Source organism: Panthera leo, chromosome E1 (genome assembly GCF_018350215.1).
Source record: "Panthera leo isolate Ple1 chromosome E1, P.leo_Ple1_pat1.1, whole genome shotgun sequence".
NCBI classification, from domain to species: Eukaryota; Metazoa; Chordata; class Mammalia; order Carnivora; family Felidae; genus Panthera; species Panthera leo.
In genome coordinates this window covers 6,938,111-6,965,088 of record NC_056692.1, presented here as the reverse complement: position 1 = coordinate 6,965,088, position 26,978 = coordinate 6,938,111, and the positions used below count along the sequence as shown (strand labels likewise).

Sequence of the window (26,978 nt, the reverse complement as noted above, 5' to 3'; positions counted from 1 at the left end):
AGAAAACTAACAAATATTCTTATCCATCAAGCAGAAAGACAACTGCCGACAATTACAGTGGATTCATCCAGAATTGGGAGCATGAACGTACTCTCTATAGGGAGTACACCCAGCAGAACAGATACATGCATACACACAGGCACACACACCTGTTAACAAAGGAATAAACAGTCAGCCGTACAATGCGACCATTTTTTAAAAATACGGTAGGAGACAGGGGCGCCTGGGTGGCTGTCAGTTAAGCGTCTGACTCTAGATCAGCTCAGGTCATGATCTCATGGTTCGTGAGGTTGAGCCCTGAGTCGGGCTCTGCGCTCACAGCATGGAGACTGCTTGGGATTCTCTCTCACTGCTCCTCTCCCCCTCACACGTGCGCACGCTCTCTCAGATAAAAAATATTTTAAAATCGTTAAAAAATAAAATAGGAAACATATACAATATTGATGGCATTATTTGCTACAGTAGAAAACTGAAAACAACCTCTTAACAGGTAGAGAAATTTCTGCATAGCAACACGAGACAAGACAACGTATTACTGGGAGACAAACACATACGTACTAAAACCACCAGGAAAAGCAAGGGAATGAGAAAAAGTGGGGATGTCTGGAGGAAAAGTAGAAGGAGAATGGGAGGAACACATATGAAGCTTCAACACAGTTGCTCCTGTGCCACTTCTGAACTTGAGACGCAAAACAAGGATTCATTTTATTATAAATATAATCGTGCACATAAATTTACATGCATTGCATTTGGGTTTTTGGGGGCTTTATCAAATATTTCTATTAAAAATAGTGTCTATGTCACACCCACGCATTTATGAGAAACTACTTTTGGAGACAAAGTCTGGAAGGGGGTCACAAGTTTATCATTCCATGGAAAAAACTTAGGACATAGCTGTACTCAGTGTAACCCCACTCGTGGAACAGAGAGATGACGTATTGCAAACGTATGCTTGTAATCCTCAGAAAACATTTGAAAGGACATCCACAAAATCATTACAGGGGCCCCTGTGCAACAGGACTGAAGGATTGGGGGAAAAGGAGATTTTTCTTTTTCCTTTGATACGGCATGTTTCATACTTCCCTAAACTGAACATTTATCAAAGGATAAAGGATAAAGATAAAGGATAAAGGATAAAGCTGATCCTTTAACAACATGAGCAAGGCATTGACACTGACTCCCCCTTTCCACGCAGTTGAAAATCCACTCTTGTAACTTTTGACTCCCCCAAAACTTAACTACCAATAGCTACTGTTGACCAGAAGCCTTACCAATAACATAAACAGTCAATTAACACATATTCTGTAGGGCGCTGGGGTGGCTCAGGTGTTGAACGTCCAACTTTGGCTCAGGTCATGATCTCATGATTCATGAGTCTGAGTGCCCCATCGGGCTCTACGCTGGCAGCTCGGAGCCTGGAGCCTGTTTCAGATTCTGTGTCTCCCTCTCTCTCTCTGCCCCTCCCCTGCTCACACTCTGTCTCCACCTTTCTCAAAAATAAACATTAAAAAAAATTTTTTTTATACACATACTCTGTATATGTATTATATACTGTTTTGTCACAGCAAAGTAAGCTAGGAAAAAGAAAGTGTTATTAAGAAAATCCTAAGGAAAGGATGCCTGGGTGGCTCAGTCAGTTAGGCATCTGACTCTTGATTTTGGCTCAGGTCATGATGTCATGGTTCATGGGTTTGAGCCCTGCATTGGGCTTGGGATTCTCTCTCTCCCTGTCTGCCCCTCCCCCGCTCATTTTTTTTTTTCCTCTCGCTCTCTCTCGAAATAAATAAACTTAAAAAAATTTATAAAAAGAAAATCTTAAGGAAAACACATTTAGAGTACTATATTATATTTATTGAAATAAAACCCATTTTTTAAAAAAAATTTTTTAACATTTTTATTAATTTTTGAGAGACAGAGACAGAGCACGATAGGGTGAGGGCAGACAGAGAGGGAGACACAGAATCCCCAAGCAGGCTCCAGGCTCCGAGCTGTCAGCAGAGCGCCCAACGCGGGGCTCGAACCCACGAACCGTGAGATCATGACCTGAGCCAAAACTGGATGCTTAACTGACTGAGCCACCCAGGCACCCCCCAATATTTATTTTTTTAAAAAACAACCACATAGTTCAAACCCATGTTGTTCAAGGGTCTGCTGTATAAAAGTGTAGGATACTAGGAAAATGGTACTAGAATCATAATCAATACTTATCGAGTTCTTAGCACTGGCGCATAGTAAGCACTCAGCAAAAGTTAGCTAGTGTTCTTATTACTCAGAGGCGTGCAGCCAGGATGGTGAGACCATGCCATAGAAGAAGCGTTGCAAGAAATAGGGATTTTTAATCTGAAAAAGACTCCAAGACTCGATCGCTGCCTTCAGACATAAGGGCAACCCTTCAGGAACGCAACGAGGTTCTCTTCGCATGTTTCTGAGGCAAAGGATTACTCCGTTGGCCTGAAGCTTTACGAGAGAAGCCAACAGCCCTTCCTAAAGGAAATGAGCGGCCTCTGGTCGTGGCCCACTCACTTCCATATTTGTCACCATTGCCCACTGTGGATTCCCAGCTCAGCCCGGAAGACCGTTACTCGCTACTCAAGGAGAACTCTTAAGACCTCCCAAGTAGGAGATCCTGTTCTTCAAAGGCAGAGGTGGCAGAGCTGATGGGGAGGAGACAGAGCATGTCCCTTGTCAGAGTGGAAAGCCATGTGCTGGCACGTCGCATTCCAAGGTAAATGCTGACATCATGGGTTCTGCTGGGATCCTTCCTACTCTGGGTGAGAGCTACGCTCCTGATCAAGATGTGTGAAAAGAATGGACATCGGCACAAAACCTCTCCTCCGAAGTGCGGAGGATGGGGGAAATCTGAGAGTCAAAAAGAGAATTCGGGGGCGGGGGGGCCAAAGCCAGGACTGAAAATGAGGCAGACGGACACGAGGCTGGGCAAAGTCAGGTGAAGGCTGCCACCCACGGGGCGAGATCCAGAGGGATGGACCACAGGTTGAATCCGGGATAAACTATGGAATGGACCGTAACCAGGAATGAGAAGTCTGGCATTTTGGAGTTTCTAGAGAATTCCTCCTAAATTCCCTTTCCTTTCAGCAAACACATCGAAAAAAACTGCTGCCCGCTGTGTGTGTGGTCTCCATGGCACACAGGAGTGAAGGTCACAGCCAGGACAGGGCGAGGGAAGCCCAGAGGCCACGGGTGTCCCAGGTACAAAGAGAAGAGGGACAGCCTGCCCTCTCCTGGCTTCCTGGGGACACTGCACCCTGGAGGCTCCGACGCTGAGCCCCAAGCCCCGGATGGGTGCCCCAAAGCAAGGGCAACACTGTGGACAGCAAGCTTCTTGGCCAGTAGCAAACACGATAATGCCTTTCTCGAGCTGGCAATTTTATCAGGGAAGGGAACACACAAACCCAAAACTATCTTCACAGGCAACTAGACACCTGGCCCGAAAATGATTTTGTAAAATGGTTGGAAAAACCCGGCTGGGATCATCATCCTAATGACGGACCTCATTCATTCGCCCGGTGACTGGCCTTTTGCAAAACGCTTTGATATCTGTCGTCTCATCACGTCCCTATGAGGAACTGACTTCCTGCTTTGCAGAGGAATGCAGTCCACAGGCATTCCAATAGGGTCCACTGCACAACCAAGGTCTCCCATCATGCCACTGTACCATCCAACCCAAAGGCCCTAGGAACAACCCAATACGTCAGGCCACGTTCAACACCATCACTCAGACTCGTGGCGCTTCCTGCTTCGTTAAGCGCGGAAGCCCCTCCTGGACCGGACGCCAAGGTCGCAAGCCATTTACTCTGCTGGCAAGGAACCTATGTCAGGAAGAAGAAATGCAACCAAGAGCTTTGGTATTTATGGATCATTCATGTGTGCCTGCACACGACCCACACGATCCCTTGCTTTATGGCATCACTGGAGAGTTCATAAAAGAAGCAGGCTTTTCTTCTCAGCAGAGTTGGGCGTTGCACGATTACAAGATAATAAAGGGAAGTTTGTCTGCAATTTTTCCGGGTCCCCACAAGTTAAACTTTTGACACCAAAGTCACCCTGCCGTTGGAGTTGGGGAGACAATCAGGTCAGTAGCAGATCAAGTAAAGCCTTCTTGTCTTTAGCCCAGCCAAGGTGGTGAGCCCCTTAGCACCTTGTCAAACACTAAATTTAATCCTCGTTTTATTTTCGAATCGCTTTTTAAAAATACACTAACCATTAAGCAACGGGGGAAAGGTCCTTTTAAAATGATTTATTATGTGTTAACAGCTAAAGAAAACCTAAACAATGTCTCCATAAAGACCCACGATCGCGTTTTTAATTAAGAGCCACAACTTTTAATGGAAGGCATAATACGCCCATTCATTTCGGGGTACCGGCCGAGGTTTGGTAATCCGGCAGTCAGACTCGGGGGAGAGTAACAGCTTTCGATTCACACCTCAAAGTCTTCTGTTAAAGAAAATAACAATAAAGTAAGATCCCTTTAAAACTGGAGTTTGGGAATTTCAACCCAGAGAAAGGACACATTCTGTTTCATTACAGGGGTGCGTGTTACTCTTTCTATGCCCACAATAGCACACTCAGTCACCCCTAAGTTTTAATATGCAACTAGGTCATTCTAAATGTGCCGTGTGTGTGTGTGTGTGTGTGTGTGTGTGTGTGCGCGCGCGTGTGTGTGCATGTGTGCGTGTGTGACCTGGTAAATTCCTGCCCGTACTCTGGGGAAGCTGTGCCCTCTGAGAAACAAACCATTACTGTCTCTTTCTCAAACTGGTCCCTTAAATGCTTTTCCTTCTCTAGCTCTTTTATTGAAGCCCCAAATTTCCTGATCTAAGGAGAACTGAGCTATGGACATTTGCATGGCCCTGCAAGGAAGTATCAATCGTAACAGCCAGCATTTATTTCTGCCCACCCCACCCCCCCACCCCCAAGTGCCAGGCTCTGCCATGGGGGCTTCTCAACATCATCTCACTCAATCCAGGCAATAATGAAGTGAATGTCTTGTTACCCCCATTTGCAGATGGGAAGCTTGGAGAGGGTGGGCTGCAGGAAGGTGGGGTGGGGTTGGACTAACGTATCAGATCCACGCCTTTTCCCCTCAAAGAGTGGTGTTAGGTCTTGTTGGGAAGGGAGGACTTAACCACGGAGAAACAGAACCCAGCGAGACGGAAGGGGTCACACAGCATTGCTAAAGAAGTTCCGAGAGGGAACACACCTGATCTGGGGTTTCAGATACAGAGGGATTCCATCTTGACCTTTTAAGGATACTCAAGAGTTTCCAAAAATGTGAGCGACAAAGGTTAATCCTGTAAGCCTGGGTTCGCCTTATCTGGTTCTCTGTGCCACCTTTAAGATTTTTTTAGCTATTCATATGCCACCCGGGTCCCCAAGGACCACATGCTGCCTAGATACTCTATTACAATTTCTCAACAACTTCCTTAATACAGATTACCTTTAAAAAAAAAAAACAAAAACAAAAACAAAAAACTTTAGATTTTTTTTTAATTTACTTACTTTGAAAAAAAGAAAGCGCAAACTGGGAAGGGGCAGAGAGAGGGGGGAGGGAGAGGGAGGGAGGAGAGAGAAAGAGAGAATCCCAAGCAGGCTCCACACAACCAGCATGAAGCCACACGTGGGGCTCGAACTCACGAACCAAACTCACAAACGGTGAGATCATGACCAGCGCTGAAATCTAGAGTCAGCCACTTAACCACCTAAGCCACCCAGGTGCCCCTCCTAAAATGTACTTTTAAAGGAGACTTTACATCAGTACCATAACCTACAAAGGAGAATCGCGTAGTCAAAAGTAAACTGCCCAAAACAACGTGGGGTGAAAATAAAATCATGCTCTCCAGTCTAAAAATTCGATTTAGGAATAACACTAGGAAAAAACCAGAACTGAGGAAAGTCGCTAATTTGCACAAAGACAAAATCAACATGCGTACCTAATAACTCAGTCTTGGTTGGGCGGCCAATGCCAAGCCACCCCCAGGTTTTCCCGGCTTCCACGCGGCGAGGTTCCAGAAGCCTAGACACAGGGACAGCGGCCGACCACGTGCTTACTCTTGGAAAGTGAGCTCCCCCCGCTTCCCCAAGCCACTGCCCCCAGTAGAGAGCCTGCCATTCCCAAACCGGGGGCTGAGGGGCACTTGTTGGATGTGGGGAAAATGCAGCAACAGCAATTCACTGTACCAATGCTTCCCAAAATGTGTAAAGTTTGGTTACACAAGGTGTAAGATACTGATGAGCTGGTAGAGGGCAGGCAAAGAGGCAAAGATAATCATGTGCGTGGTGACAAGGACATTAGACAAGACGGGGAGGGAGGTGGGACAGTTAGGAACCAAGGGAACGTGCCCCAAGCGATAAACCCCACATACCTGGAGGCGCTTTCTACAGGGGTTAAGGTCAAACCGCGACCCTTACAGAGCAGAAGCAGGATGTGGCCACCCACAAGCCGGACTTAAATTGGAGAAGCCCGGCTCCAAAATCCACCAATGAAAACAGAGGACCGGCTCCAAAACCCACCAATGAGCTGCCTGCGTGGCCCGCGGATATCAACCAGTCAGGGCGCAGCGCTTCTGACCAATCAGGATGAGGCCCTTCCAGCCTATCAGGATGAGGCTTTCCCCCCCCCTCCTCCTTATTAGCATATTGGAAGAAAGCGGGAACGTTGGTAAGCAGAGCGTGCTTTAGGCGCGGAGGCCAAGTTTACCCTAGGTTAGTCCTGGGTCTCCTTGGAGCTTTGGGCTGTAGCCCCAGTAAGGCCTCGCCTGTGCCTTTGATTTTTGGGTCTGACCTCGTTGCTATCGTTGTGGGGCCCTGGAACTGGACCCTGGCAACATAGGGAGGGAGGAAGGAAGAAAAAGGTCCTGGGAGCCATTGGGGTTTTGCTTACAGTTACCACGGATCCTGGCTGTTACAACAGCTCCTGTTCTTAGATAATTTATTACGAATTTATTTAGGATATACTGTCTTTTTTTTTTTCTTTTTCAGTGGCTTGTACCCAAAAGATTACTGCCTGGAATATGTCAGACATTGAAACCAGATGTTAGAGGAGTAGCAGTTTGAGAGGCAGAGAGAGGGCTGTGCGCTCAGGATAAGAAAACATCCAGTGTCCGGGAGGTCATCCGCAGGGTTTTCCGCAGAATTCCACGAGACAGACTGAGCCAGGATGGGAATTCTAGGTTCAGTTTGCAAACCAGGGATGATTATCCAGAAAGTTCTCTAGAGCCCCAGAGCAAAGGTGGCCAAAAGTGCAGATGAAGCCTTGTCCACGCATGTTCCGTAGCGCGGTTCACGACAACAAAAGGCGGCAATGACCCAAGTGTCCATCACTGGAGGAATGAATAAACAAAATGCGATATATCCAAACAATGGAGTATTCTCCAGCCTTAAAGCATGAAGTGCTTCTAGATGCTATGACTGGAAGAGCCTTGAAGACATTGCTAAGAAGTCAGATACAAAAGGCCCCTTATGATAAGAACTATCCGGAATAGGTCTCCAGGCGCAGAGAGCAGGTAAGGGGCTTCCAGAGGACCAGGGAGAGGGTGATGAAGACTGGTAATGGGTGCAGGTTTCTGTTTGGTTTGGTGATAAAGTTCTGGAACTAGATAGTGTTGCTGGGTCGCACAACATTGTGGGTATACTTAATGTCACTAACTTGCACACTTTGAAAGGGTTAAGGAGGGGGGGAGGGAGCGCCTGGGTGGCTCAGTCGGCTGAGCATCCCACTTCAGCTCAGGTCATGATCTTGCAGTGTGAGTTCGAGCCCCGCGTGGGGCTCTGTGCTGACAGCTCAGAGTCGAGCCTGTTTCCGATTCTGCGTCTCTCTCTCTGCCCCTCCCCCACTCATGCTCTGTCTCTCTTGTCAAAAATAAAAGTAAACATTAAAAAAAAGTTTTTAAAGGGTTAAGATGATAAATTTTATGTGTCTCTCACCACAATTTTTTTTGGGGGGGGGGGTTGGTTTTGTTGAGTTTTTTTTTTTTTTAATGTAAATTCAAGGTAGTCAACGTATAGTGTAGTATTGGTTTCAGGAATAGAATTTAGTGATTCATCACTTATGTTTGACACCCAGTGCTCATCCCAACAAGTGCCCTCCTTAATGCCCACCCCCCATTTAGCCCATCGGTCTGACCCACCACCCCTCCTCCAGCAACCCTCAGTTCTCTGTATTTAAGTCTCTTATGGTTTGTCTCCCTCTCTGTTCTTATCTTTGCTTCTGTTCTCCGTTCATCTGTTTCGTTTCTTAAATTTCACATATGAGTGAAATCATATGATCTTTGTCTCTCTCTGACTTAAGTCACTTGGCGTATTACACTCTAGTCCTATCTACATTGCTGCAAATGGCAAGATTTCTTTCTTTTTGATGGCTGAGTAATGTTCCATTGTATATATATATATACCACATCTTTTTTATCCATTTTAGTGAATGGACATTTGGGCTCTTTCCATAGTTTGACTATTGTCAATAGCCCTAATGTTTTTTAAATACTAAAAATAATAATAATAAAAATAGAAAGGAGAACTAAAGTTAGCTATGGCTGAGCTGGAAAGCGCTCTGGAACATGTATGCTATCAGTAGAGGCCACGGTGAAGGGGAATTGGGCTCACCTGCTCTCTAGATAACCAGGCAAATCTATTTAGTGCTACAACTAGCCCTTGTTTAAGAAGGTAATCGACTGGGAGCACCTGGGTGGCTCAGTCAGTGGAGTGTCTGACTCTGGATTTTGGCTCAGGTCCTGATCCCAGGGTCGTAGGATCGAGTCCCTTGTTGGGTTCCAGGCTAAGCGTGGAGCCTGGTTAAGATTCTCTCACTCTTTCTCTCTCTAAAAAAAAATTTTAAAGTTACATCGTACTGGTGGAGGAGTGAGCTCTGAAAGAATCAGATTTGGGTTCAAATCTTCGCCCTGCCTTTTTTGTGGTATTTGACCTTTGGCAAGATACACTCTCTTTTGGCCTCCGTTTCCTCATCTGTAAAAATGAGATAACCTACTACCCACCAAGGGGCTTAGGTGATGAGTAGGTGAGATGAGGTGTATAAAATGCCTAGCATTACCAAATAAAAAAATTTTTTAAGGGTCTCAACTGAGGACAAGATGAATAAAATTTTCAAATCGGTAGTAGCCTTGAGAGACTGAATATACCAAGGGACAATGGCCAGAGTGTCTATAAAAACAGATCTCTGACCCACAACCTGCAGCACCCAGCCCAGAAAACCAGTGACCACCCCCAGGAAGGCAGCCTGCTCTATGTTGGACATGAAGGAAGTCAGACTATCTCTAGAAACCATCCGGGAAGCCAAATGATAACTCCGGTCACAATCAGCCCCAAATGCCCAAGACTTGATTAATGACTGACAGCTTCCCTTTCTGCCACCTCTTCCAATTTAAGACCAAGAAAGAAAACCAAACATGCTTCCCCAGCTAATCACTGAGGATGCCCTGCTCACCTCCAGCTTCTCTAGGCCAACAACGTCCATCAGGGCACACCTGAGCCTTCCCCTTGGTCCCTCGTAAAGCTCCCCCCCACCCCCCACCCCCGCCTGCCTCTGGGTCTCCACCAAAACATGGGTGCTGGAGGCTGACTTCCTTGCAAGAGTGAGCTCTGAATAAATGGTCTTTGCTTTACTCATTTGGTTGGTCCTCACTGCCGTGGTTAGCTTCACGTAGACGTGTGATGTTCTTAGATACCTGAAGGCCATCGGCGTCCTCGCCAGGGACCTCACCCCTCAGCCTCAATTTTATGAGTAAATCCTTGTTTTCAGCACATTCCCCCACGCCTCCCCCCTCTTCAAAAGTAAAGGGTGGGTTTCCAGCCCAAGTCCCACAGTGCCTTCTTGAGAATCCTCTAAAGTAAAAATAGAGAAGTTCAGAAAGCATGATGGCTTTAACAATTAAGAGAACAGGAGGGGATCTGCCTTTCTCTGACTTCTTTCACTTAGCATAATACTCTCTAGCTCCATCCGCACCGTTGCATGTGGTGAGATTTCATTCTTTTTTACAGCTGAGTAATATTCCATTGTGGGCGTGCATGAATGTATACCACTTTATCCATTCATCAGTCGATGGACGCGGGCTTTTCATAGTTTGGCTACTATAGATAATGCTGCTATAAACATCAGGGTGCATGCATCCCTTCGAATCAGTATTTTGTTTTTGTTTTTTTTAGTTTATTTATTTTGAGAGAGAGAAACAGAGACAATGCAAGTGGGGAAGGCACAGAGAGAGAAGGCGAGAACAAGAGAGAGAATCCCAAGCAGGGTCTGCGCTCAAACTCCCGAGCCGTGAGATCATGACCTGAGCTGAAACCAAGAGTCGGGTGCTTAACTGACCGAGCCACCCAGGTGCCCCAGTATTTTTGTATTCTTTGGGTAGAATTGTACCTGGTAGTACAATTAATGCTGGGTCATAGGGTAGTTCTATTTTTGACTTTTTGAGGAATCTCCACGCTGTTTTCCAGAGTGGCTGCCCCAGTTTGCATTCCCACCAACAGTGCAAGAGGGTTCCCCTTTCTCCACATCCTCGCCAACATCTGTTGTTTCCTGAGTTGTTCATTTTAGCCATTCTGACAGGTGTGAGGTGGTATCTCATCATGGTTTTTGATTTGTGTTTCCCTGATGATGAGTGGTGGTGAGCATCTTTTCATGTGTCTGTTGGCCCTCTGTATTTCCCCTTTGGAAAAAAGGTGTATTCATGTTTTTTGCCCATTTTTTAACTGGATCATTTGGGGTATTAAGTTTTAGAAGTTCTTTATATATTTTGGATACTCTTTATCAGACACTCATATGTGGAATTTAAGACACAAAACAGACAAACATAGGAGGAAAATAGAGAGGCAGACCAGAAAACACAGTCTTAACTATAGAGAACTATAGAAAACAGAGAAGGTGGAGGGGAGGTGGGCGGGGGAGGGGAATGAGCTAAATGGGTGATGGGCATTAGAGAGAGCACTTGTTGGGATGAGCACTGGGTGTTGTAAGTGATAAATCCCTAAATTCTACAGCTGAAACTAATATTACCCAGTATGTTAACCGTACTGGAATTTATATAAAATCTTGAAAAGGGGGGCAGGTAAACAAAAGAACAGGAAGGGAAAACCACGAGTTTCAACGAATTTCCAGAAGATGTAGGAGAGGTTTAAGAGTGTTGACAGGTGGACGTGGCAGCGAGGGGCAGCAGTGAGGGATTAGAAAGAAGGGGGGCTCCCTAAGTGGGGAAGGGTCATATAAAATGTGAAACCAGGAACCGGGGAGGGGGGTGGCAAGAGGTTCATGCTTGGAGGGTCTGTTGGCACCAGCAGGCCCCAAACCCCACATGCAGAGGGTCTTTGGGCAGCTCATATTTATCCCCTGGGCAAAACAAATCCTGAACATCTCTTTTTCTAAAGAAACCAAAAGTCCTTGTCAAAAATATTAAATGTAGTCGAAAGCGTCTTTAGAAACATCGGTGTTTAAAATTCCTTTAAGCACCCAAAATCTGCCTCCCTGCCCTGGCAGGGGATGCTAGAATAGCAAATCCCTCAAAAGGGGATTGGATTTTAAGCAAACCCATGTGCATTGTCGGAAATCAGCTCTGTGTGAGTTGGCCTGTTATCCCCAGTCTGGGTCTAAGCTGTTGCTACTTCAAATTCAGGCCAGTCCAGGTATCTGACACAATTTTATACATGTATATGTGTATATATATATATATATATATGTATATATATATATATATATATATATGGATATAATTTGTTTAAGTTTATTTTGAGAGAGACAGCATGAGTGGGAGAGGGGCAGAGAGAAAGGGAGAGAGAGAATCCCCAGCAGGCTCCGCACTGTCCGCGTGGAACCCAGTGCGGGGCTCGAACCCACGAAACCGTGAGACTGTGACCTGAGCCGAAACCAAGAGCTGGACGCTGCACCGACTGAGCCACCCAGGCGCCCCGAGGCGTCTTGACACAATCGGGAGGCTGCCGGCCAGAAGTGGATTTTCATGAAGCCTCAGGAGGGTTCTAGGGAGAATTGAGGGGAATTGTGTCCAGGAGACCGTGTGACCCGGTGACAAGGACTTCCAGATCAGAGGACAGAAGTCACTGTGAGTACGGTTCAGTCACTGCTGTTTCCAGTCCGGACTCACGTCTTTAGAGAGAAACTGAAATGTTCAGGCTCTATTTTCACCGAAAACTCCCAACAACCCTGGTGTGGCAGTGGCCGTGGGATCCAGGGGAACCCACGGGGAGCACCCAGCCGAGGAAGCAGTGCTGGGAAGATGCAGAACAGCAGAAGGAAGCAAGCGTCTGGGGGATGTGTCCCGGTGCCTGGAGGAGCCCTGTGGGTGAGCGCACCCTACAGACCCCCAGGAATAGCTTCCAATGCTACAGATGGGGGCAGAACCCAGCACACAGAGGTTATGACTCAACTATGTGACACGTGAAACAAAATGGAGTTGCTGACGTCAAGGAGTTTTAAAAGGGAGCCAGGAGGCCATTCAGGAGGTGGGTCTGATGGGTGTCTTCGCCAGGTGGAACCATGAACTTCTGAAACTGGGCCAAACCTAGAACATTCCAAGGACTCCACAGGACCATCTGCAGCTTGGTGCGGTGACAGACTTTGGCTTAGTGATCGTTTTAGCACCTGTTAACCAAGAAGGCCACTAGGCTGCAAAGTGACCGGAAGCATGCATTTGGGGTCCGAGGGAGTGCGGCCCAGGAGACCCAGGGAAACAGAACGCACGCTCCAGACGAGCAGGCTTACAGAGGCCAAAACCACAAGGTCACAGAAGTTGTTTAGAAGGAATTATGACCGGTGCTGACAGAGTTAAGCAGAGTATCTAATACACGATTGGCCGTTCAGCTAACGGGTGTGGTGTTCTCTCTACTTAGGCCCAAAACAGAAGGATGTGTTCCAGGAGGTGGACCGGGTGCAACTGACAAGTTGCAGTTGACAAAAGGCCACGGCATTCAAAAGCTGAAGCAGGAGACGTGCACGAGCCTCCTTCCTCAGTGTCCTCCCCCACCGTGTTCTGGATGGTTCTCCCGAGATGCTTAATGCACTTCAGAATCTTCCTTCACATAACCAATCGTGTTTAGCCAAGATAGTCTTCTCCCACCAACCAATCAAAATTATCTGTGAACACGTAAACAGGCATTCCCTTTCGTTTATAAAAACCCTTCACTTGGGTCGCTACCCAAATCTGTGCCCACCAAACACGTGCTTTTGCCTTGTTTCACTTCTGCCTCTTTTCTCCATCTGCCACTAATAGCAATCATCAATCGATACTGCATGTAAAGAACAAAGACGAAAAACCTGCCCAAGGCAATTTCCAGCAAAATTATCTATAATCAGGGCATCTGGGTGGCTCGGTAGGCAGAGCACGTGACTCTTGATCTCAGAGTTGTGAGTTCAAACCCCATGTTGGGTGTAGAGGTTATTTTTTTTTTTTAATTTTTTGGGGGCACCTGGGTGGCTCAGTCAGTTAAGTGGCCGACTTCGGCTCAAGTCATGATCTTGCAGTTTGTGAATTCAAGCCCCACATTGGTCTCTTTGCTGTCAGCGGAGCATGCTTCAGATTCTGTGTCTCCCTCTCTCTCTGCCACTCCCTGCCCGCCCCCCACCAGCTCGCTCTCTCAAAAATAAAAACATTAAAATATTTTTTAAAGATTAAAAATTTCTTTTTAATCTTTAAAAAAATGTATAATCATGCAAAAAGAATTTTAATAGCCCCAAGGAGTTTTCTTGTTATTGAAGAGGTTAGTTCTGTTAAGAAGATAACTTTGAAGGGGCACCCGGCGGGCTCCGTGTGAAGCATGTAATTCTTGATGTCGGGGGTGTGAATTCGAGCCTCACGCGGAGTGTAGACATTACTTAAAAATCTGTTGTTTTTTTTAAGCTTCTATTTATTTCTTTTTGAGGGCGAGCGCAAACACAGGAGGGGCAGGGAGAAGGGTACAGAGGATCCGAAGTGGGCTCTGGGCAGGCAGCAGAGAGCCTGACGTGGGGCTCGAACTCATGAACTTGCGAGATCACAACCTGAGCTAAAGGCAGATGCTTAACCGACTGAGCCACCCAGATGCCCCCTAAAGGAACTTTGCAGAATTCAAGTCTGTGAACCCTGTAAATCTATTCCAAATACAAGAAAATGTTACATGCTTTTGCAAAATAAATATTTGCTGCTTGTTTGTTAATGATAAATAATCTTCATGCCTTCATTGCCTTCTCATCTCTATAACCCCCTCCTAAAGTGGGCAGTCAGGTGTCCTGGTGAAGAATCAGGATAAGAAGCCCATTTCTGCAGAGTGAACTTGGAGATTTCGGGGGGTTTTTTTGGGTTTTTTTTTTTTGTTTTTTGTTTTTTTTTGTTTTTTGTTTTTTTTGTCATCAGGGCCTCATTTGTAAAATGAAGGTAAAAATACTCCCTTCATCAAAGGGTTGCTAAGAGGAATGAATGAATTAGTACAAGGTAACACTTAGCTCTGGGTGCACCTAAATAGTCAATAAATGTTACCAGCATTCTTAGCATCAGAGAAGTCACCGCTGATAAGTAGTTTAGGGGTGATCCAGCCCCTTTATTTATTTTTTTAATGTTTATTTAATTTTGAGAGACAGAGCCAGAGCAGGAGTGTGGGCGGGGCAGAGAGAGATGGAACACAGAATCCGAAGCAGGCTTCAGGCTCCGAGCTGTCAGCACAGAGCCTGGATGTGGGGCTCGAACCTGCCCATCTCAAGATCATGACCCAAAGTGAAGTCAGAGGCTTAACTGACTGAGCCACCCAGGCGCCCCTCCAGCCCCTTTAACTACCAGCTGAGGAATCTAAATTTCAAAGAACTGTTCCCATCCAGAGCCTGGGCTTCCAATCAAGTTTGCTCTCCTACTAACTGAGACTCTTATTGAGGCAAGGTATGCAGGTAAACCAGAAAGCAAGAGTTGTTTACAAGTACTTTATTATTTTTTATTTAATCTCTACACCCAACATGGGGCTTGAACTCACGAGACCCCGAGGTCAAGAGTCGCGTGTTTAAAGGCTATCTTGAAAGAATTCCATGGTGATGGTTTAAAATGTTATTCTCTTAGGAAACAGGAGACAGACAAACCTCTTCATCTGGTCTGTGGGGAGCTGACTTAGAAACTAGAAGGGCAGGGGGTTTTATGTGGCCTCTGAAGGTTCTAAGCCCCCTGCAGGCCTGGGTTTCCCACAGCCTGAGAATCATCTCTTCTGACAGATAGTGCTGTTTCCTTTATGTTTGTTTATTTTTTTAATGTTTATTTTTGAGAGAGAGACAGACTCTAAGCAGGGGAGGAGCAGAGAGAAAGGGAGACAGAATGCAGAGCGGACTCCAGGCTCTGAGCTGTCAGCACAGAGCCCGATGTGGGGCTTGAACTCACAAATCACGAGATCATGACCTGAGCTGAAGTCGGATGCTTAACCGACTGAGCCACCCATGTGCCCCTTTGTGTATATTTTTTTGAGAGAGAGGGAGACACAGAACCTGAAGCCGAATCCAGGCTCGGAGCTGTCAGCACAGAGCCCAACACGGGGCTCAAACTCACCAACCTGGAGATCACATGTAACTGAGCTGAAGTCGTACTGCTTAACCGACTGAGCCACCCGGGTGCCCCAATAGTGCCATTTCCTGGAGACCCTGATTAAAGCACTGAAGAGCCTACCTGACATCACATGCCTCACCCAGAAGCTAAGTGAACACCTGTAATTTGTTAACAATAATTAATGTAACTACCTAAGTTTATAATTTACTCTTTTCAAAAATTAGAGCAAACCCCAGATTATGCTGGTATAAATACTGGTGGTTTTCTGCTGTGCTTTTTCCAGCTGGAGAAAAGGGGAAGCATTACAGCTAACCCGACAAGTTTCTTCTGTCCTTCCTTCAGTCCATCTGCCTGTCCGTCCATCCTTCCTCTCTTTCTTCCTTTTCCCTTTGCATCTTCTGTCCACATAGGAACAAGAGTGATCTTAAAATGTAAATCAGATTGGAACACTCCCGGGGGCGCCTGGGTGGCTCAGTCGGTTAAGCGGCCGACTTCGGCTCAGGTCATGATCTCGTGGTTCGTGAGTTCAAGCCCCGCGTCAGGCTCTGTGCTGATGGCTCAGAGCCTGGAGCCTGTTTCAGATTCTGTGTCTCCCTCTCTCTGACCCTCCCCCGTTCATGCTCTGTCTCTCTCTGTCTCAAAAATAAATTAAAAAAAAAAGTTAAAAAAAAAAAACAGATTGGAACACTCCCTCTGTTTAAAATTCTGCAGCGGCTTCCCATTCACTTAGAATAACAGTTCTTTTTCTTTTCTTTTTTTTTTTTTTAAGTTTATTTATTTATTTTGGGAGAGCAAGTGAACAGGGGTGGGGCAGAGAGAGAAAGGGAGAGAATCCCACCCAGGCTCCACACTGCCGGCACAAAGCCCCATGCGCGGTTCGAACCCACAAAGCCGTGAGATCCTGACCTGAGCTGAAACCAAGCATCAGACGCTTAACCAACGGAGCCACCCGGTTCCGCCCTTCACAATGGCCCTGCCTTTTGTGGCTCCCCTTTATCTACTCTGTCTCTCCAGTGGTATCCCTGCCCGCTGTCTACCCGCCCAGCAGGCTCAGCCCCACTGCTTGCTCACTTCCTGAACTCAACTCCCTTTCCCACCTGTGGAGATAAACGAAGAACAATCAAATAAGAAGCAAAGGCTATTTATTCAGTGCTCACACTTGCAGACGGCTACTTGCTTTACATGAAGCTCTCTTTCTCCGTCATTCAAGACTTGTTCTTTTTCATCTTTCTCATCTCAGACTACACGTTACCTTCTCAGACCTCCTCAGGCCACCCTATCCAAACTACACCCTTTATTTTACTCTCCTCCTTGTCCCCATACTGTTACCATTTTCTCTGTAAGACATGCCAACATTTGTAGTTCAGTCCGTTGTTTATTTTCTTGATATTTTACCCTGATTAGAATTGAAAATGTGCCAGATGATGGGACACCTGGGTGGCTCAGTCAGTTAAGCGGCCCACTTTGGCTCAGGTCATGATCTCACAGTTCATGGGTTCGAGCCCCGCCATTGGGCTCTGTGCTGACAGCTCAGAGCCTGGAGCCTCCTTCAGATTCTGTGTCTCCCTCTCACTCTCTGCCCCTCCTCCACTTGTGCTCTGTCTCTCTCTCAAAAATAAACAAGTATTAAAACAAATTAAAAAACAACAACAATAAAGTATGCCAGATCAGAAAATATGCCACCCCAACATATACCAATTTGGTATATGGATCAGGTTGAGCTGAAGGCAGTCTGAATCAACAGCTGTAGGAAGGGTTCCTACCTTCTTAAACGTAGTCCCTGTGGGGCCTGAGAAACTTACAAAAGACAGACTAACAGAAAATGTTATTAAACATTTGTTATTAAACACATAATGTTTATTAATATTTCCCTGCAGGAATTTACAGGAAACAAATTCAATGAAGTGGTTATGCTCAGGGACTCATACCCTTTTTTTTCCCAACATTTTTTTATTTATATTTATTATACTGGGTTATTGGTTTTTGTTTTTTTTTTTTTAATGTTTATTTCTGAGAGAGAAGGGGTGCAGGTAGGGACAGAGAGAATGGGAGAAAGAGAATCCCAAGCCGGCTCCGTGGTGACAGTGCAGAGCCTGACTTGAGGCTCAAACTCACGAACGGTGAGATCATGCCCTGAGCCAAAATCAAGAGTTGGCTGCTTAACCGACTTAGCCACGTAGGGCGCCCCGGGGTGTTGGTTCTTGACGTGTCAACAGGAAATAAGATGCTTGATCATGTCCTGGTAAGATAGCTATGAGCCGAGCTGATAGTCCGAGTTGAAGGAGTTATATTGACGTTACCGAAACCCATGTTGGGCTGTTCACCACTCAAAAGCCAATACTGGAGAGACGAGCCAAGTGTTAGTGGGAAAGGAAAAGTTGCAGCAACCTGGGGAGATGGCAAACTGATATCCAAACACTCTCTCTGAGGTTCTGAGTTAGGAGGTTTTTTCTTTTTAGTGTTTATTTTTGAGAGAGAGAGAGAGAGACAGGATTCGAAACGGGCTCCGCACTGACAGCAACAAGCCCGACACAGGGCTCGAACTCATGAACAGCGAGATCATGACCTGGGTCAACGTCGGACACTTAACTGAGCCACCCAGGCGCCCTAGGAGCAAGGTTTCTAAAGGGGAAATTCATGGTGGGAGGTCACATGCATATCAATGAAAGGGTCAGCAAAACTTAAAATTATTCAGGAGGAAAGTTGAACTTATGTATTGAGCAAACACATGTGTAACTTATACCCCGTGTTCACTTTGGGATGGAGACTGAACACCTGAACGAGGCAAAATCCAGTCCCTGATGTCAGGAGGCTACCTTAGGAAAAGGAGGAAGGGGCCAAGTGCATGCTCCAAGAGCTGGTGTGATTTGGCTGGGGTCTTGAGCTCCTTATCTCTGTTAAGGAATGCAGAGCCCTGCTTTTTCACAGGCTGGAACCATATCATTTGACCTTGAGTCCAGGCTTCTGCAGAGACAGCAGATTTGCTAGTGGGGTCTGAAAAGACCACAATAGCTGATGAGGGAGAAACAGTTCTCTGACAAATAAGCTTTAATTTTTGTTAGCATTTATTTATTTTTGAGACAGAGACAGAGTGTGAGTGGGGGAGGGGCAGAGAGCGAGGGAGACACAGAATCCGAAGCAGGCTCCAGGCCCTGAGCTGTTAGCACGGAGCCCAACGCAGGGTTCAAACTCATGATTTGTGAGATCATGACCTGAGCCGAAGTCAGACACTTAACTGAGCCACCCAGGCACCCCTAACAAATAAGCTTTAAGTGTTTTGCTAGTTTCAACTTCATTAACCCTAGGGGACCTGGTTTCAATTCCCCCTGAGTTATGATCATTCCTCAGTCTTGAGGAATGGGGATGATGACCAACCGCTCTGGCTCTTTCCTTATCTCCTCGTGTAAATTTTGGGTAAAGAGCCCTTCTTGCAAATCTTAGCTGTAAGCAAAATTCCTTTGATGATTAACATTCCTGTGTGCAGGGCTAAGCAGAAGTTTCTAACCTATAGGTCACAGTAGCAAGGGAAATGAAGCAATACCGAGTTAAACACACTGAGTTTCTTCCCTACTACATTATCAGCTAGCTAGCATTCGGGAGGAATAAGGCTTTGGGGATCTTTCACCAGGCTAAGAAGATGCATAGAGAGGGAGTTGGGGTGGTAACTACTTCTTCTTTTTTTTTTTTTTTTAATGTTTATTTAATTTTGAGAGAGAGAGAAGGGCAGAGAGAGAGGGAGACACAGAATCTGAAGCAGGGTCCAGGCTCTGAGCTGTCAGCACAGAGCCTGAAGCAGGGCTCGAACCCTTGAACCATGAGATCATGACCTGAGCCGAAGTTGGATGCTCAACCAACTGAGCCACCCAGGTGCCCCTAGGATGGTACCTCTTACCATACTAGGAAACGGAGGAAAGGATGCCACTGACATCAGAATGACCGTCTCGAGGTACAAAAGGGCACCTGAGGTAAAGAGGTCCCCGTCTACAGCTCACATGCTCAGACTGCTAACATCCGGGTTTCAGATTTATCACTACTGTTGCTCAAAAGCTCACTGACTGAAATCATAACTGGTCCGGATTCCTCTTTATTCTTTTACTTGGGAAGCAAGGAATTGGCATGATTGGAGACAGAATATCTTCTGGGCAGTAAAGGGCTAGAAAATCTGATCCTGGACCTCCTCCGCGAGACTTCCCACTGGACCGTCCTTACCTGCTTTGATGTGTCCTCTTGCTAGGATACTGTTAGGCGTTCCATGGTGCCTCCCAAAATTCACGTGTTGAAATCTCAACTCCCAGTGCCTTGGAATGTGACCTAATTGGGAATAGGACCTTTATATAGGTACAGAAGTGAATATGAGACCGTCAGGTTGAGTCCTAATCCAAAACAACTTGTGTCCTCATAAGGGGAAATTTGGAAGCAGATATGCGCACGGGAAGAAGACCAGGGGTGCCTGGAGACAGAGACTGGGGTGATGCTTCTAAAATCCAGAGAACACCAAAGATTGCCAACCAACCACCAGAAGCTGTGACAGAAGCAAGGAATAGATTCATCCTCCTAGTGCTCGGAAGGAACCGGCCCCCCTGACACCTTGATCTTAAACTTCGAGCCTCCAGAACCGTGAGGCAACGAGACAGTCCATTTCTGTTCTTCAAGGCTCCCGCTATGTGGCACTTTCCGACAGCAGCCCTAGCCCACCTAATACAGATACCGAAGCGTGGCCATGGGGTCTCTGAGCCACCAGAGCACAGCCTGGCACCTGGCGAATATCCGCAGAGGTTCTATGAATGAACGAATGAATCGCTGAATTAAGAATGGAGGCCCGGGGCGCCTGGGTGGCTCAGTCGGTTGAGCGTCCGACTTCAGCTCAGGTCGCGATCTCACGGTTCGTGAGTTCGAGCCCCGCATCAGGCTCTGGGCTGACGGCTCAGAGCCTGGAGCCTGCTTCCGATTCTGTGTCTCCCTCTCTCTCTGCCCCTCCCCCGTTCATGCTCTGTCTCTCTCTGTCTCAAAAATAAATAAATGTTAAAAAAAAAAAAAGAATGGAGGCCCTTTTGTGACACACGCCACAGAATGCCTGTAAGTAATTTGTGGAAGATATATGATGTCACCTCCTTTCCTTTGAGAGACGATATCTTTCCTACCCACTGTGCTCCCAACAGGATGGCAGTTGTGGTACCCACTGCCCTCCCACAGGGACAACTGTGTGACCCAGGAGGGTCAGTCAGGGAACCACCGGCTCTAGGGATTCATTGAGAGCTGGGCCTGTGTGTCAATCTGAGCCAGACCGGTACCCGCTAAGATTTATTTCTCTGCTGGAGCTCAGCAAAGAGGGTCTGGTTCTTGTCTTGAGGATCTTAATGTGGGAAAGACGGGCAGTCGGTAGCCACCCAATCCGTAGCCACAGCCATATCCACCCTAAGATTAGGCAACTGGCCAGTGCACACTGGGAAGCATTGTCCAGGGAGAGGGGGCAGGGGAGAGACGGAGGGAAGATGGATAGAACACTGGGGGCCTCTGGTCTTCGTGGGGCCCAGCCCAGGTCAGCCACTGCTTCCTGCTGGTAAAAGTCAACAAATCCCCTTTTCCGCTTAGACTAATTTACGTTCCTGTCACTTGCAGGCAAAAGTGAATCCTGGGAAATTCAATATCAGGGCTTTTAACAGCAACTGTTCAATAGGCTGTACCTATCTATGACTGTATCTCTCAGTACATCCCCTCAGAGAAACCCAGTTTACCTAGGCTGCTAACTTCTTTTCTTTCCGTCCAAGTATTTTCATTCCACCTGTGGTTCAAATGACACAGAAGCAACCCCTGGTCCGGTGCCTCATACTTTTTTCCTACCTTTACTGTCATTCAGCTAACTGTCATTCATGGAGATTCATGCAGATTTGTGGCTGGTGCTAAATGGTTCCAGAAAATGGGAGAAAACCCACTGCCACCCTTCTGTGCCATTCTTCCCATGGAATACCAGCACCTCTTCCAAATATTCATGGAAGAATATTGATTTGAAGATGTCCACATGTCTCAAAGTGGCCCTGTTCAAGGAGGACCCACCCACCCCCACCCAGGGCCATCTCAAGAGATAGGGTATGTTGGGGGCACCTGGGTGGCTCAGTTGTTAAGCGTCCGACTTCGGCCCAGGTCATGATCTTGCAGTTCATGGGTTCAAGCCCGGCATTGGGCTCTGTGCTGACAGCTCAGAGTCTGGAACCTGCTTCAGATTCTGTGTCCCTCTCTCTCTGCCCCTCCTCCCCTCAAGTTTTGTCTCCTCCCCCTCCCTCTCTCCTTCCCTCCCTCCCTCACCCGACCCCTCAAAAATAAATAAACATTATGGGGCACTTGGGTGGCTCAGGCGGTTAAGCATCTGACTTCGGCTCATGTCATGATCTGCTGGTCCATGAGTTTGAGCCCCGCGTTGGGCTCTGTGCTGACAGTTCAGAGCCTGGAGCCGGCTTCGGATTCTGTGTCTCCCTCTCTCTCTGCCCCTCCCCTGCTCGTGCACTCTCTCTCTCAAAAATAAACATTAATTTAAAAAAAAAAAAAAAAACATTAAAAAAAGAGAGGGTATGTTGGTATTCTGTGCCCCTTTCTCCTGGTCAACCAGGGAAGTTCTTCTCAGAATTACTTTATATATTGGAATATAGTTACTTAATATGAAATGTATTATATTAAAAGAGACTGCTGCAAAAAAAAAAAATTGCTTAAGACCGTTTAGGACAGTAGATCCCAAGTAAATATTTATTGCATTAATAAACCAATGGTAGGCACTCAAGAACTGAGGTTGGCATCCCCAGCCCAACATCTGCCCATGCGCCAGCAGACCACTGTGGCAATAGGTGTGACACATGTAGGGATAGAGCAGAGGCTCTGCGCGGTGGTGGCCCAGAGCATGGCGTGCCCAGCAAATCCCAGCTCTGCTAGGGCCTAGTTATATGACCTGGGACAACTTAACGCGGGTATCTTGGCCTCCTCAGCTCTCAAATGTGGGATAGAAGTCGCGCCTCCTCGTGAGATCATTGTAAAAACACTGAACTCCTCTAAACATAGCAAGTGTTGGCGACAGAACCTGGGGGAAATCCAGAACGTCCAGGGAGGTGGTGGCCAGCCTCTCCTCCTCCACCAAAAGCCACCCCCCCCTACCCACACACACACAGAATGTGCTGGAAGGAGGACAGTAAGACCAGGGCGCTGGGAAAACCAGAGGGAATGTCCATCACATACACATCTGCGATTGTATAGTGTGGGACAGGGGACTTATTCTTCTGCACACATTTTCCATTAAAAAAGGGGGGAGGGGGGAAAGAAAAAAAAGAAAGAAAGAAAGAAAAGCTCCGGCCCCATCCAGAGCATCTGTCCGCTGGGTTTTGTGCAGAGAATGGCTAGCAATGACTAATCTAATATCAGAGGTAGCTTGACAGCCAAGGACTTAATTTATGAAGTGTTTAGTACATTCCTGACAAAAATCGGCTCCAAAATATGGACGCGCGTTCATTCATACCTTATGGTTCCCAGCTGCAGGCCTGCAGCCCTAAACGCTGCTCCTTGAGAGGCTGGTGGAGGCTGTGAGTGGATTTCTAGGAACAGCTCTTTCTTCAGACGGGCCAGAGAGCAAGGCTCCTGCCATCGCCCAGGGCTCGGAAGAATGGGGGACACAGCAGCCCCCTGGCTGGGGCAGGAGGAAGCCTGAGGATTGGGTCTTGCCTCTGGGAAGGGGCTCTGAGGCTCACATTCTCTGGAATTCAGCAGCTGACAGTGGAGGGCAAGGGGTCCAGAGGTGATTTATTTCTTCCCCAGTTCGCAGATACAAATGCAAAGACTAGGAATTCATGGGGCGAATTTGTATAACAAAAGGTGTCAAGTCTTTCGCCGGAAGGGGGGGGAGGAAAAAAAGGTCTGGAAGGCAATTTGGGATGGAGCCTTCTACCGGCTGGGCAAGGGGCGGATTTAGTGGGGAAACGCTAGCTTGAGTTTTACCCAAGTGAAAATAACCGTGGAGTGTCTGGGGAACGAATGAGTAGATGAATGGATCGTACAAGTTGCTCTTTGCAGGGAGAATGGAGTGCGAAAAGCGTACTCGCCTGGGTTCGGATGAGAATGTATGGATTGTAGGCTTGTGGGTGATGTGTCCCTGTTTCGTGACTTGGGTCAAATTATTTGCTTCCCTAAAGCTCTGTTCCCTTCACTACAGAATAGAGCAGTGTATCCTTATGACATCAAAGGGTGGCTGCTGCTGAGCTCAAACAAGGTAATGTGTGTGGAAGCACACGGTCAAGAAGAAAGCCAAGTCCAACCACGAAGGGGGGGGGTGATGGGATGCAGGAAAACGGCGCCATCCTCTGGCCATGGGAAGTTCTGTGCCAGCTGATTGCAGAGACAGAAGGGCTCAGGGCACAGAAAACTGCAAACGCTGATCACTCCGGCCAGGGGAACTCAGGACATTCCCAAAGGCGGTGCCAGGTTCAAATAACGGTGGGCCCTAGACCGAGTTTAAGGAGATGTAAATGAATAGTTTTAATAATGAATGCAGTCTGGCACAGAGCAAGTGGGCATCTGAAGTATAAAAACTGCGGATAGATGGTGGAAAGTTTGTCAGGTTGTTATTAAATTCCCCCTTTGTTTTTTATCTAGGTGTTTTGAGGGTTTTGTTTTGTTTTGTTTTCCTGACTCCTGATGAAGTACTCTTGTGTCCTACCCCCCCCCCCCGCCCCTGCAGAGATCTTGGTGGTATTTGAGAATTTATGCAAGGATACAAAAAGCATTTAAAACAAGAAAGAAATGGGGCGCTTGGGTGGCTCAGTCGGTTAAGCATCTGACTTTGGCTCAGGTCATGATCTCAAGGTTTGTGGGTTCGAGCCCCGCATCGGGTTCTGTGCTGACAGCTTGGAGCCTGGAGCCTGCTTCAGATTCTGTGTCTCCCTCTCTCTGTGCCCCTCTCTCGCTTGTGCTGTCTCTCAAAAATAAAAATGTTTAAAGAAATTTTTTTTAAAAGAACAGAAAAGAAAAAAAGAAAATGTCTTAGTTTGGATTCCACCTACATAGAGCCTGAGACAAGGATTTGGGTGTAAGTTATCTGAGAGGTGAGTCCAAGAGGCTCCATGAGGATGTGGGGGGAGTGTGACTGGGAAGGAAGAAAAGCCAAATACTTGATTGAGTGTGTGCTCATGGTGAGTAAGCAGGTCTCTATCCTCTTGGGGACCTTGGGGACCTTTTATAAGCTGTGCAAAAGGTCCCTCAGAATTGTCCCTTCAAGAGGCAAGAAGGCTGGGCTGCCTAGCCCCTAGAGCAATTTGTCCCTGCTTCAGTGACTGTCCTAAGAGTTCACTCCCTGGTGCTTCTGCTCAGCTCCGGCGCAGGCTAAGAACACTCCAGATAAAACCCAAAGGCAGACAGAGGTGTGGTTACTTGCAGAGCGGGTTCAGGTCTCTGGGCAGGGCGGCAACAGTCTATCACACAAAGAAAAGAACCTGGGGGGAATAGTCTTAAAGTATCAGTGGCCTGAAGAACCTTATACCAACAGCTGAGCCCATCTGCGATTTCAATGATTCTTCTCTAGAACGTGGAATTTTGAACTAGGAGCTGTGGTTTGAAATACCCAATAGGTGAGGCTTTCTCCACTTTCAGCCAAGGATATCCTGTATCAGAATCACCTGGAAAGTACCTATGAAGAAGCAATATTCCTGGGCCCACCCCAGTCTTAACCCAAACAGGATCCTGGCTTGGCAGGGAAGAGGCCATAGAGATACCCCCCCAGTGGGGAAGGACTCACACCGTGTGAAGCAAACACCTGTGATTGGAGGCACTTCAGAGCCCGGAACTCTTTGGGGTTAAAGTCCACCCTCCTGTTCAACGGGGGCTAAATAAATGCTTGGAGAATAAATGCATGAGTCCCTCTGCATTTTCTGTCTCATTCTCTCTTCCTCCTCCTCTCCCCACACTCTCTACCTCACCGCCCCCATTTCTATAGCATCCTGTTTTGGGACTCTCCCTTTCTCTCTCTCACTCTTTGTATGGCTCTACTATAGAATTTGATGATCAATTGGTGTGTTAGTCTCATTCAACGTAATTTTATCTTTCCTTAATTTACAAAGTATACAAGACATTTACAAAGACATTCACAAAGTACATAAGACATTTTATTTGTCTGGAACCAGTCTACTTTGGGGTCTTAGTTCCAGGAATGTTTTCTTTTTAATACATGAAATTCTCAATATATTTTCCCCCAGTCACTGGACATTAGTAGGAAAAATACGTTTCTGATTCTGCTACTATGTGAACACATACACACACACACACACACACACACACACCAAAATGTGTCAAGGGTAGCACCGATCTGGGTTTCAGGTTAAGAAACATGAACTCTTGGTCTACCAACCTGTTTTCGTTTTCGTCGTTCACTCCAATTTCACGTTTAACTGAAGATGATTAAGTCAAGAGATCAGATCGAAGGGATTTTTGTCCCAACCCAGAAGAAACTGATGTTGGTTTTAAATTATGGGGGAAGGCAGTGCGGTGGGGGCATACATGAGGATGAAGCTTTATTCCACATTACAAGCTTAATCTCCTCTGATAGGGACCCCGCACCACGAGGGGAGAATTATCCTTTACTCACGAGATACCGCTGGCCTGGAGTTTGATTTAAGAATGGAACATCATTTTAGAACCGTCTGTTTACAGCCCTTTTTACATAAAAGCCCATAAATTAAGAAGGAGGAAAAGAGGGATCCGGGTGGGGGCGCAAAGGGTGAGTCGCTATGTCTAAAAGGATCAAGGCCTGAGTCTTGGATGATTTACAGCTCGTAAAACAAGAAAAGAACAGAGCAGGGAGGGCTTCAGAAGCCTTGCGGCCCGAGGCCTGGGATGTGAGGCAGCTCAGAGTGAAACCAAGGGACTCTTCAGACTACACACGATTCTTCCAAGTCCATCCTCCTGTTCCAGGGCGAGATCAGCGGGTGCGCCTATTTTAGAGATGGGGAAAACTGAGGTTTGAGAAACTACCTGCCGGAGGTCTCCTTGGCATACGTTTACGGGCTAAATCTACAACTTAAAACCACCATTGCTTTAGCAGCTAGGTTATAAGAAGCGGTAAAAGGAACTCCTAGAAGCCGGGAGAGGAAGATGGGGGGCCCTGGGAGGTGATGTGGCCACTTTGAAAGGGGAGGTGAATTTCCCTGGAACAGCTGGAACACCCCGCCCGCCTTCCCCCCCCTCCCCCACCCAGGCTTCCTCCCCTCCATGCAGAGGTGGTGGTGGGAAGATGGGGAAGAGGAGTTTTCCTGGACATGCAGGCTTTATCTATTTATTTTTATTATTTTTTTAATGTTTATTTATTTGAGAGAAGAGAGCCCAAGCAGGGAAGGGGCTGGGAGAGAGGAGGACAGAGGATCCGAAGCAGGCTACGTGCTGACAGCAGCCAGCCGGATGCGGGGCTGGAACTCACAACTG

The 26,978-nt window shown here is 46.9% G+C and overlaps 2 long non-coding RNA genes across 5 annotated transcripts in view; one reads left to right on the top strand and one right to left on the bottom strand.

Moving 5' to 3' along the window:
• The window catches only part of LOC122205987, a 56,741-nt gene extending 50,229 nt beyond the window's left edge, over positions 1–6,512 (bottom strand). The window contains exon 1 of the long non-coding RNA XR_006196329.1: positions 6,384–6,512. This is a non-coding gene — a long non-coding RNA (uncharacterized LOC122205987). The remainder of the gene's footprint in view (positions 1–6,383) is intronic.
• A 144-nt stretch (positions 6,513–6,656) lies between these two features.
• LOC122206865 overlaps positions 6,657–26,978 on the top strand; it is a 48,981-nt gene continuing 28,659 nt past the window's right edge. For all 4 annotated transcript variants that reach the window (XR_006196599.1, XR_006196597.1, XR_006196596.1 and 1 more), the window contains exons 1-2: positions 6,657–6,723; positions 7,000–7,523. This is a non-coding gene — a long non-coding RNA (uncharacterized LOC122206865). The remainder of the gene's footprint in view (positions 6,724–6,999; positions 7,524–26,978) is intronic.